Here is an 11,290-nt window from a genome sequence, read left to right on the forward strand (position 1 = left end):
ATGAGTTTGGAAGTGCGTGGAAGGAGGATGTTGAGAGTCAATAAGAGTAAAGTATGAAGGTTTAGCAAGGGGGTGAGACTGGAAACAGGTTGGTGTGAGTGTAAATTTGAATGGGAAGAGCTTGGGGGATGTGAAGTGCTTTAGAAACCTGGGAGTGGATATGGAAGCAGATAGAACTATGGGAGCTAAAGTAAGTCATAGGGTGGACGAGGGGGCCTAGGGTCCTTGGGTGCACCGAGGAATGTGTGGAAGGATAGGTCACTGTCTGTTTCAAAGATGGACATGTTTGATGGTACAGTAGTCCGTGCGGTGCTGTGCTGGTGCGACTCTGGGGCTCTGAGTGCCAAAGACTGGAGCAGGATGGACGTGCTGGAAATGAGACCTTGGTGTACCTCCTCATTCGCTACCTTATCCTTTCCTTGCCACAGATCCTGGTAACGTACGTACTCCGGACGTCGTTTCCAGGAGAGTGGATGATGACCCATCAACTGGCCTGTTGTTATCTGAAATCTCCCAGACCCTCCCTCCTTCCTCAGCCAACTATATAGCCTTCAGTTTTCTCCCCAGGTCTTCCGTCCTGCGAACTACACCCCGAACCACCATGGTGATTCAGGTGTTGGGGGGTTGGTGCTCAAATTACAGAGGTATAAGTTTGTTGAGTATTCCTGGTAAATTATATGGGAGGATATTGATTGAGAGGGTGAAGGCATGTACAGAGCATCAGATTGGGGAAGAGCAGTGTGGTTTCAGAAGTGGTAGAGGATGTGTGGATCAGGTGTTTGCTTTGAAGAATGTATGTGAGAAATACTTAGAAAAGCAAATGGATTTGTATGTAGCATTTATGGATCTGGAGAAGGCATATGATAGAGTTGATAGAGATGCTCTGTGGAAGGTATTAAGAATATATGGTGTGGGAGGAAAGTTGTTAGAAGCAGTGAAAAGTTTTTATCGAGGATGTAAGGCATGTGTACGTGTAGGAAGAGAGGAAAGTGATTGGTTCTCAGTGAATGTAGGTTTGCGGCAGGGGTGTGTGATGTCTCCATGGTTGTTTAATTTGTTTATGGATGGGGTTGTTAGGGAGGTAAATGCAAGAGTTTTGGAAAGAGGGGCAAGTATGAAGTCTGTTGGGGATGAGAGAGCTTGGGAAGTGAGTCAGTTGTTGTTCGCTGACGACACAGCGCTGGTGGCTGATTCATGTGTGAAACTGCAGAAGCTGGTGACTGAGTTTGGTAAAGTGTGTGGAAGAAGAAAGTTAAGAGTAAATGTGAATAAGAGCAAGGTTATTAGGTACAGTAGGGTTGAGGGTCAAGTCAATTGGGAGGTGAGTTTGAATGGAGAAAAACTGGAGGAAGTGAAGTGTTTTAGATATCTGGGAGTGGATCTGGCAGCGGATGGAACCATGGAAGCGGAAGTGGATCATAGGGTGGGGGAGGGGGCGAAAATTCTGGGGGCCTTGAAGAATGTGTGGAAGTCGAGAACATTATCTCGGAAAGCAAAAATGGGTATGTTTGAAGGAATAGTGGTTCCAACAATGTTGTATGGTTGCGAGGCGTGGGCTATGGATAGAGTTGTGCGCAGGAGGATGGATGTGCTGGAAATGAGATGTTTGAGGACAATGTGTGGTGTGAGGTGGTTTGATCGAGTGAGTAACGTAAGGGTAAGAGAGATGTGTGGAAATAAAAAGAGCGTGGTTGAGAGAGCAGAAGAGGGTGTTTTGAAGTGGTTTGGGCACATGGAGAGAATGAGTGAGGAAAGATTGACCAAGAGGATATATGTGTCGGAGGTGGAGGGAACAAGGAGAAGAGGGAGACCAAATTGGAGGTGGAAAGATGGAGTGAAAAAGATTTTGTGTGATCGGGGCCTGAACAGCAGGAGGGTGAAAGGAGGGCAAGGAACAGAGTGAATTGGAGCGGTGTGGTATACCGGGGCTGACGTGCTGTCAGTGGATTGAATCAAGGCATGTGAAGCGTCTGGGGTAAACCATGGAAAGCTGTGTAGGTATGTATATTTGCGTGTGTGGACGTATGTATATACATGTGTATGGGGGGGGGGGTTGGGCCATTTCTTTCGTCTGTTTCCTTGCGCTACCTCGCAAACGCGGGAGACAGCGACAAAGTATAAAAAAAAAAAAAAAAAAAATATATATATATATATATATATATATATATATATATATATATATATATATATATATATATCTTTCATCTTTCATACTATTCGCCATTTCCCGCATTAGCGGGAGGGCGCATACACAACCTCATCGAAACCTAGTCTGCGCAATGGGAAGACTCTCTCTACCTAGTTAGATAAATGTCCGCGCCTTCCGTCTCAAGATGACGATGAGGAAGGTAAGGTGGAGATAACCGAGGAGGAACTGCGTCGTGGCCTCATTCCTTCGGGTAAGACAACACACGTCCCCCTGCTCATCATAATGGTGTCACCTACTCAGTGATTGTTATTATAATTTTGATTATCATTATTATATTATATGGTTGTTGTTAAGTACAAGCCGTACATCATCACAAAATTCCACACCCCTCCCCGCCTTAGCCACCCGACGACGACACATCACTACTGCCTTGCCTGCGTCGACCCTGTTTGCATGCATATCATGTTAGCATCAGCGGTAGCGTTCGTAGTAACAGCAGCAGTTGCCACCGAGAGTGTCCCTAGCAACACTCCCTCCTCCTCCTCCTCCCATCCTCCTGCTCGCCAATCTCCTCCAGTACAGTAGCTACCCATGCCAATACAATGGCACTGCCAAATGCAGACATTATCTCCCTCACCCCGTGCCTCAACAAGGTCCAACGCTGGGACGTGATTTCCCGACCCGTCGCCTGTTTCGGCTGGTGGACGAGCTCTCGCCAAGACTGTAATATTTTCCTACCGCAACAGAGTACGAAACACTATCTTATGATAAAACTCTATACCCGCCTCTACTACCCCTTTACGAACGTCGTAGCCCTTCATCGATCGTAAAAGCGCGCCTTTTGGTTGTCGCAAACAGAAATATGTCATCCCCGATCAGCTGGTAGACTACGGTTGCCCGAAGGTAAATAATCTCTCACGATGGATCAGGGATGACCTGCGGAAACAGAACCTCCCATGTCCTACACTCTCAAGGATCCTACAGCTCCACTAAGGACTTTGAACCCGGTCACTCTGTGGGTTGGGGGTGGTTCTGTGGTACGTTCGGGGTAAAGGTTCTTGACTTCAGTGAACCCATCTGCCTAGCCTTACTCCCATGATGCAAGCAGTGTTGCCAGATGGATGACCAGGGATATCATCTTGCGACAAATGCTTCCACTGATCTAACGTGTTATAAACACAGGGGTTGTAGTTTGTGATTAACCACACGTCAGTCAGTGTTCTTCACCATATTTTGAAGTCAAGGCCTGCTTCACCTTGCTTACACGCACCTGCGAACCCGATTCAAATTTCGCCGATATTCCACTGTTATAACCTATCATCCGCTGAAATGGAAACAAACTAAAATCTTTCTGTTCACACAGAAAGGTGAAAAGGAATTGTAACACCATAATTATAAAACAAATTCTTATAAAATAGATATTGCACTTTTTCATTTTTTTTTTTTTGTCAAATTGGAGCGATAGCGCCAATTTTTTCCTTGTATTTTGTCTTTTCGACGCACATTCTCACGACAGACCGATTGCTAAGTAAAGTTATATCATCCCAAAGATGAAGTATCGAATCAAACGTGGAGTGACACAGCTTAACCCTAAGCTGACAGCTTTTCGTATCATATCTCACAAAAAAAATTGATTACAGTACACAGAATAGGTTCATTCAAAGTGATTACGTAGCATAACTGTGCGTGTCAGGTTGTGTTCAGCTTTTACGATGTACATGAAAGATGATGTCTCGTATTCCTTCCATATGAACTGGAGTTCGTGTTTGTATGAAGTAGTTTCACTTGGCTGTTTAGAGTGGCTCCACCAATAAAAATATCGCAGCTAGGTTTGTCAATGAGACTCATGTTTCTCTTATTTGCTAGGATTGTCAGTGATTGCTAGGTTTATCAGTGAGTGTGGCTAGGCTTGCTATTTTTCTCTTACTCTCCTAGGCATGTCAGTGAGACTCGAGTTTCTCTCTTTTTTATTTTTCTCCCTCTCTACGTTGGCCAGGAGGCTGCAAACCTATGTGCTCGCAGCTCTCAAACACCTTTTTTTTTTTGAATCTCAATTGCACCACTGAGACTACCGCTGGAGGAAGACGACTCCAAAACATCGGGAAATAAGAATGTGTGTCTATCCCTTTCCACACCAAACGTCACTGGGAAAAGTCTTCCTCCTTGGATGATACAGGCACGGAGCATGTATATATTCCTCCCTCCCTCCCTCCCAGCTGGCTCCAGTGCATGTATTATCTAATAGCCGACAACAGGTGTTTCAGTCTCCGGCGCGCGCCACCACTCACTCCTCACCACAGTCAGTCAGTCTCATAGGATCAAGACGCCGAGAATTAAAGCATCGCAATGAAAATGAATCCAAATATTGTCCTTCGGGTTCTATTTCTTCAAACCGTTATATTTCAAGCATATCAACTCAATCCTCAAGTCTGTTAGGTTGCTTTCTCTGCCTCGATATTAACCGCGTTTTCTGTCTCGTAAGTGGCGTTCCCTGCCCTGTAGGTCGCGTTCTGACTCGAAGGTCGCGTTTCATGCCTTGTAGGTTGCTTTTTCTGACTCGAAGGTTGCGTTCCATGCCCTGTAGGTCGCTTTCTCTGACTCGAAGGTTGCGTTCCATGCCCTGTAGGTCGCTTTCTCTGACTCGAAGGTCGCGTTCCATGCCTTGAAGGTCGCTTTCTCTGACTCGAAGGTCGCGTTCCATGCCTTGTAGGTCGCTTTCTCTGACTCGAAGGTCGCGTTCCATGCGTTGTAGGTCGCTTTCTCTGACTCGAAGGTCGCGTTCCCTGCATTGTAGGTCGCATCCCCTGCCTTGTAGGTCGCGTCCCCTGCCTTGTAGGTCGCGTCCTCTGCATTGCCAGTCGCGATGTCCGCTGTGGTGGTGTCTTGTTTACTGCAGCTGCTCGTCTGTCAACACCTTAGAATGAGTGTCACTTTTTCCTCACCCTCTGCCACCGTGTTTTGCTTGACTACCATCAAAGAGGGTACACGGGATAACGATATCTTACCACTTTCTACATGAAACAATATGACACTGAGGACGAAGGATAAAAGGACAAAAAACTACTCGTTGGCATATTCACGCTGACCCCTCAAACAACCACTCTTCCATTATCACCAACGCACTTTCTAACTTCCTGAAAGTAGTAGATTACAACACAGCATCCAATACAAATGGTCCTCGGATAAACAAAACTATCCAAAAGACTATATAGAGAAACAAAAGCCGCGTCATACCGAGACCCTAGCCTCACGCGGAAACAAGAGATGGTCACAAACTCCATCTTGGCAACGTCGTCGGAAAAACATAAAATCTTTTGCGGTCCACAGCTTCTGTTTCCCTGAGACTTTCCCCATCACCAGCGGTATTACACCTGAAAACACTGAAGCATCTGAGTGAATATTAGGTGTTAAGATTTTAATTCATATTTAATCCAGGAGGTCGCTGGCCGTAAAACCCTACAAACATCAACAAAGCTCATCTCCCACTGGTGCTCAGTGTTCGAGATTCAGACGTGGTATTTTTAAACGATTCTCAAGTCAGGTGAGGAAGTGAGGGTGGTAAAAAAAAAAAAAAGAAGAGTCAGAACTTGAACTGGATGTTTTTCTATTGCAGCTCAGATCAACAGATGAAATAGTCAGTTATTGGTAGCGAAAACGTCCATTCAAGTTAAAAAAAAAAAAAAGGATTTCAGGTCTAAGCAACAGAAAGAGTTCTTGAACAAGACAAATATAGTGTAAAGATGGGTCGAGGGCGGTTCTATTATTCACCATTACTGACTGGTAAGGTTTATTGGTTCCACTGATGAATGTAAATAATGTCTCTCCCACAGAGCCAAACAACACACACACACACACACACACACACACACACATGACATTCACTCCCCCCCCACACACACAAATCAACACAATAGCAACACACGAACTAAATGCTCCCAGAACACTAACTGGCACCAGATTTGGACAAGGAAAAAAAAATCCCTTATCCTCTAGCAACTGTTCATCCACTCCACTTTAAACTATGACTGGTCTTTCACCGTCTCGACAGCAAATACAAACAAAGCTCCAAGCTACACAAAGTACGTCCTGCTTAGCAACCACAAACACACAACACCAAAATGAAAGACAGATCCTCGCATTACAGCCACTGTCTCAAAATGCTCGGCACTCAGTCCCATCCAAACCACTCTAAAACTAACCACCAACTCTCAACAAATTTAACACTGAAAAATACACACACACACACACACACACACACACACACACACACACACAGTGAAGTAACCCAACAAACGCTATACATCTGACCTCCCAACTCAGTCTTAAACTCCAGCTCACCAGATAAACACCAAAGAGAAACCACACTCCCTAGACGAACAAGAATCATACTTAACCACTTACAAGCCCAAGTTGCATCCACCATACAGAACTGAGAACAGGTAACAAGACAGCTGGCTATCTCGTTATCCTTCGTGAAGATAATGCAACTGAAAAAAAAAGAATGAAACATTCATAGAAAAGGTCGAGGTGATCATATTATCTTCATTCTCTTCCCTTAATCTAAAAAGATAAGGAAGTATAGAAGAAGCGAAGCTTCCCTTCCACAGTTAGGAAGGGAAATACGTGGTAGCGAGGTATGCAAATGCATAAGGGCCATATACGCAGTGAGTGTTTCTGAGCTCTTGCAAACACACGAGGAGAGTGTTCAAAACTTTCTTATTGGCGGTGATAACTGAGTGCTGACGACCTTAATGACCTTGACAGTCAGAGAACAGGCTACGTTAAGCCTAGCCAATCAATCATCCACAAAGTTGTAGACCAACTTTTGATCAATAAAGGATGGATTAATAGAGGATGGATTTTTAAGCGAATATAGATACAATAAACTCATATAGTTAAGACCCGGGTGTTTGTTGGTAACTTTAGTCATTGATTTTTTTTTTGTGCCAAAATTTACCGAATTGTTTTTCATTTGCAGACGACGACCACGTAGAAATCTTCTCACATGAACGTGGATCCATGTATTAATATCAGTCCGTGTGAATATATTTAAGCGAGACTATCTTTTGTTTTAAATGTCCTCGTAGCCCGTGGACAGATGACATGAGGAACATTACGCACCGCCTCTCCCTCCTTCGTCTGGTAGGGCTGGACGCACGCACTCACGCCGCTACGATACAAACGGCATTGGAGTTCTGTTCCGCTGTACGAATTTCCATGTGTTGGTCTGTGTATCCGCATCTCTCTCTCTCTCTCTCTCTCTCTCTCTCTCTCTCTCTCTCTCTCTCTCTCGGCCCCAGGGTTGCTTGCCTTGTCTCACTACCAGTACGGGTAGTGGAGTGGCGATGGGAATGAATAAAGGCAGACAGTATGAATTATGTACAGGTGTATATATGTATATGTCTGTGTGTGTATATATATGTATACGTTGAGATGTATAGGTACGTATATGTGCGTGTGTGGACGTGTATATATATACATGTGTATGTGGGTGGGTTGGGCCATTTCTTTCGTCTGTTTCCTTGCGCTACCTCGCTAACGCGGGAGACAGCGACAAAACAAAATAATAATAATAATAATAAAACGAATATCTTTTGTTTTAAATGTCCTCGTAGCCCGTGGGTCAGTCCACCAAACATGCAACCTCTCACATCTCTCACGTAACACTTGTGACAAACACGTAACTCATACGACTTGTTCTTGGTAACACAAGATTTCATGTGGTGAGCAGCGCACCTTTCGTGTACATATTTATTCATATTTGATGTCCGTTTTCTGCGTTAACGCTGTATCTATCTATCTATCTATCTATCTATCTATCTATCTATCTATCTATCTATCTATCTATATATATATATATATATATATATATATATATATATATATATATATATATGAGTGAGGAAAGATTGACAAAGAGGATATATGTGTCGGAGGTGGAGGGAACGAGTGGGAGACCAAATTGGAGGTGGAAAGATGGAGTGAAAAAGATTTTGAGTGATCGGGGCCTGAACATGCAGGAGGGTGAAAGGCATGCAAGGAATAGAGTAAATTGGAATGATGTGGTATACCAGGGTCGATGTGCTGTCAATGGATTGAACCAGGGCATGTGAAGCGTCTGGGGTAAACCATGGAAAGTTGTGTGGGGCCTGGATGTGGAAAGGGAGCTGTGGTTTCGGTGCATTATTACATGACAGCTAGAGACTGAGTGTGAACGAATGTGGCCTTTGTTGTCTTTTCCTAGCGGTACCTCGCACACATGAGGGGGGAGGGGGTTGTTATTTCATAATGATAATATATATATGTATATATATATATATATATATATATATATATATATATATATATATATATATATATATATATATATATATATATATATATATATATATATATTATCATTATTATTATTTTTAATCGCTGTCTCCCGCGTCAGTGAGGTAGCGCAAGGAAACAGACGAGGAATGGCCCAACCCACCCACGTACACATGCACATACATAAACGCCCATACACGCATACATACCTACATACACATTTCAACGTGTAGATACATATACATACATAGACATATACATATATACATATGTACATATTCATACTTGCTGCCTTCATCCATTCTCGTCGCCACCCCGCCATACATGAAATAGCATCCCCTGCTATTTCCCGCACAGAGGCCACTATCCACAACCAGACCCTACAGACCTCTCCATACCGCTTCATATTCCTTGGTTCAGCCCACTGTCAGCGCGTCGTTCCCTGTACACCGCATCGCTCCAATTCGCTATATCCCTCGCCTGGAAAAGAAACTTGCGCGAAGACGTACCAGAAGAAGGTTGTCTGTAGAATGACAGAAGGTGAGAGTCAACGAAAGTAAGGGGGAGTGGGTGAGGAATGGGACGTTTTTAGGGTGGCAGTGATAAAATGTGCGAAAGATGTGCGTGGCATGTGAAACGTGGGAGGTGGGCGGATCAGAAAGGGTAGTGAGTGGTGGGTTGAAGAAGTAAAGTTGCTAGTGAAAGAGAAAAGAGAGGTGTTTGGGCGGTACTTACAAAAACAAAGGAGAGAAAATGTTTGAGAGATGCATAAGAGAAAACGGTAGGTCAAGAGGATGGCGCAGGGGTTGAAAAAGAGGGCAAATGAGAGAATTAGGATGAGCGAGTATCAGTACATTTTTGGAGAATAAGTTGCTTTGGAAGGACTTAGACAATGTGTGAAAAACAGGAGAACATTTAGAAACATCGGTGAAGGTGGCAAAAAGGGAAGTGGTAACAGGTAGCGATGATGTGAGGCAATGAAGCGAAAATTTTGAAGGGCTGTTGAATGTGTTTGATGATAGAGAGGCCGATGTAAGATGTTTGGGTCAGTGTGGTATGCGAAGTGAAAGAGTCAGGGAGAGTGGATTTGTGAAAAGAGAAGAGGTGGTGAAAGCCTTACGTAAGATGAAATGTGGCATGGCGGCTGGAGTGGATGGTATTGCAGTTGAAGTTATTATGAAAGGGGGTGACTGCGTTGTTGATTGGTTAGTTAGGATTTTTATTGTATGTATGGATGATGCTGAAGTGCACGAGGATTGGTTGAATGCATGTATAGTGCTACTGTTGAAGGGCAAGAGGGAAAATAGGAGTATTCAAACTACAACTGTGCAAGTTTGTTAAGTACACTTGGTAGGTTGTAAGGAAGGGTATTGATTGAGAGGGTGAAGGCATGGACAGAGCATCAGATTGGGGAGAAGCAGTGTTGTTTCAGAAAAGGTAGAGGATGTGTGAATCAGGTGTTTACTTTGAAGAATGTGTGTGAGACATACTTAGAGAAACATTGATTTGTATGAGGCATTTATGGACCTGAAGAAAGCATATGATTCGGTTGATAGAGATGTTTGTGGAAGACCAAATTGAAGGTGGAAGGATGGAGTGAGAAAGATTTTGTGTGGTCTGGGCCTAAACATCCAGGAGGGTGAGAGGCGTGCACGGTAAAGAGTAAATTGGAACGATGTGGTATATATGGGTCAACGTGCCGTCAAAGGACTGAACCAGGGGAAGAGAAGCGTCCAGGGTTAGCCATGAAAAGGCGTGTAGGGCCTGGATGTGGGTAGGGAGCTGTGATTTCGGTGTATTGCACAAGACAGCTGGAGAATTGATAAGAGCAGATGTAGACTTTCTTTGTTCCTGGTGTTAACCTGCTAACGCTGGAAGTGGCAACCAGGAATGAAACACACACACACACACACACACACACACACACACACACACACACACACACACATACATATATATATATATATATATATATATATATATATATATATATATATATATATACATTTAAGAAAAAAAGAAGAATATATATATCCTCCCTGGGGATAGGGGAGAAAGAATACTTCCCACGTATTCCCTGCGTGTCGTAGAAGGCGACTAAAAGGGAAGGGAGCGGGGGGCTGGAAATCCTCCCCTCTCGTTTTTTTTTTTTTTTTTTTTTTTTTTTTTTTCCAAAAGAAGGAACAGAGAAGGGGTCCAGGTGAGGATATTCCCTCAAAGGCCCAGTCCTCTGTTCTTAACGCTACCTCGCTATCGCGGGAAATAGCGAATAGTATGAAAAAAAAAAAAAAAAAAAATATATATATATATATATATATATATATATATATATATATATAAATATATATATATATATATATATATATATATATATATATATATATATATATATATATATATATATATATATATATAAATATATATATATATATATATATATATATATATATATATATTTCTTTTTTCATACTATTCGCCATTTCCCGCATTAGCGAGGTAGCGTTAAGAACAGAGGACTGGGCCTTTGAGGGAATATCCTCACCTGGCCCCCTTCTCTGTTCCTTCTTTTGGAAAAAAAAAAGAGAGGGGAGGATTTCCAGCCCCCGCGCTCCCTTCCCTTTCAGTCGCCTTCTACGACACGCAGGGAATACGTGGGAAGCATTCTTTCTCCCCTATCCCCAGGGAGGACATATATATATTCTCTTCAAAACATTTTTCACTCTAAAGGAGTCTACATTTCCCTATCACAATAAGTAGCACAACCTTAGGCTGCAGAGGAGGCTTCAGAAAGGTCATAGGTAACACAAGGACTCTTCATAGAAATCA

The sequence above is a fragment of the Panulirus ornatus genome, chromosome 20 (assembly GCF_036320965.1).
Source record: "Panulirus ornatus isolate Po-2019 chromosome 20, ASM3632096v1, whole genome shotgun sequence".
Classification (NCBI taxonomy): domain Eukaryota; kingdom Metazoa; phylum Arthropoda; class Malacostraca; order Decapoda; family Palinuridae; genus Panulirus; species Panulirus ornatus.